The sequence below is a fragment of the Telopea speciosissima genome, unplaced genomic scaffold (genome assembly GCF_018873765.1).
Source record: "Telopea speciosissima isolate NSW1024214 ecotype Mountain lineage unplaced genomic scaffold, Tspe_v1 Tspe_v1.0034, whole genome shotgun sequence".
NCBI classification, from domain to species: domain Eukaryota; kingdom Viridiplantae; phylum Streptophyta; class Magnoliopsida; order Proteales; family Proteaceae; genus Telopea; species Telopea speciosissima.
This window is the reverse complement of record NW_025317370.1, coordinates 19,520-21,595: the sequence shown is the minus strand read 5'-3', so window position 1 is coordinate 21,595 and position 2,076 is coordinate 19,520.

The window sequence follows — 2,076 nt, the reverse complement described above, 5'->3', positions numbered from 1 at the left end:
CTTTTTTGGGCTTCGGATTTTCTAAGAAGTGTCGTCCCTGTCTTTTATTAGACATGTGGATGCGATGTTGGGGGTCGTGACCTGCGAATCGATACCTATTTTGGCACATGTTCATTTTCGGTTTAAACAAGACCGGGTGGGTCGTTTGGGATTATTTAGGGGCATTTCTGAATTTTTTTGGGTTTGGTATTTTCTAAAAAGTGTCCTTATCTCTTATTAGACGTGTGGATGCGATGTTGAGGGTCGTGACCTACGAATCGATACCTATTTCGGCATATGTTCTTTTTCGATTTAAACCAGATCGAGTGGGTCATTTAGGGTTATTTGGGGCCATTTCTGTGCTTTTATGGGTTTGGTATTTTCTAAACGGTGTCCTTATCTCTTATTAGACATGTGGATGCGATGTTGTGGGTCGTGACCTGTGGATCGATGCGTATTTCAGCATATGTTCATTTTCAATTTAAACCAAAATGGGTGGGTCGTTTGGGGTTATTTGGGGGCATTTCTATACTTTTTTGGGTTTGGTATTTTTTAAAAATTGTCCTTACCTCTTATTAGACATGTAGATGCGATGCTGAGGGTCGTGACCTTCGATTCGATACCTATTTCGACATAAGTTTATTTTTGGTTTAAACCATACCGAGTGGGTTGTTCGTGATTATTTGGGTGAATTTCTGTACTTTTTTGGGCTTGGGATTTTCTAAAAAGTGTCCTTATCTTTTATGAGACCTGTTGATGCGATGTTGAGGGACGTGACTTTCGAATCGATACTTATTTTGACATCTGTTCATTTTCGGTTTAAAGCAGACAAGGTGGGATGTTTGGGGTTATTTTGGGGCATTTCTGTACTATTTAGGGTTTGGTATTTTCTAAAAATTGTCCTTATCTCTTATTATATATGTGGATACGATGTTGAGGGTCGTGACCTTCGAATCGATACCTATTTTGACATATGTTCATTTTTTTGTTTAAACCAGACTAGGTGGGTCGTTTGGGGTTATTTGGTGGCATTTCTTTACTTATTTGGGCTTCGGATTTTTTAGGAAGGGTCCCTATCTCTGATTAGACGTGTGGATACCATGCTGGGGGTGGTGACTTCGGATCGATACCAATTTCAACATATGTTAATTTTCGATTTAAAGCAGACCGGGTGGGTCGTTTGGGGTTATTTTGGGGCATTTCTGTACTTTTTTGGATTTGAGATTCTCTAAAAAGTGTCCTTATCTATTTTTAGACGTATGGATGCGATGTTGAGGATCGTGACCTTTTTTTTTTTTTTTTTTTTTTTTGATAAGTTGGATCGGGACCTTCGAATCGATACCTATTTCAGCATATGTTCATTTTGGGTTTAAACAAGACCGGGTGGGTCGTTTGGGGTTATTTTGGGGCATTTCTGAATTTTTTTGGGTTTAGTATTTTCTAAAAAGTGTCCTTATCTCTTATTAGATGTATGGATGCGATGTTGAGGGTCGTGACCTATGAATTGATAATTATTTCGTTATATGTTCATTTTTTATTTAAACCAGACCCAGTGGGTCATTTAGGGTTATTTGTGGCCATTTTTGTGCTTTAGGGGTTTGGTATTTTCTAAAAAGTGTCCTTATCTCTTATTAGACATGTGGATGCGATGTTGAGGGTTGTGACGTTTGAATCGATTCTTATTTCGGCATATGTTCATTTTTGGGTTAAACTAGATCGAGTGGGTCGTTTGGGGTTATTTGTGGGCATTTCTGTACTTTTTTGGGCTTGGGATTCTATAAAAAGTGTCATTATCTCTTATTAGTCGTGTGGATGCGAGGTTGAGGGTCATGACCTTCGAATCGATACCTATTTTGACATATGTTCATTTTCAGTTTAAACCAGAACGGGTGGGTCGTTTGGGGTTATTTGGGGGCATTTCTGAATTTTTTTGGGTTTGGTATTTTCTAAAAAGTGTTCTTATCTCGTATTCAACGTGTGGATGCGATGTTGAGGGTCATGACCTACGAATCGATACCAATTTTGGTATATGTTCATTTTTGGTTTAAACCAGACCGAGTGGGTCATTTAGGGTTATTTGGGGCCATTTCTGTACTT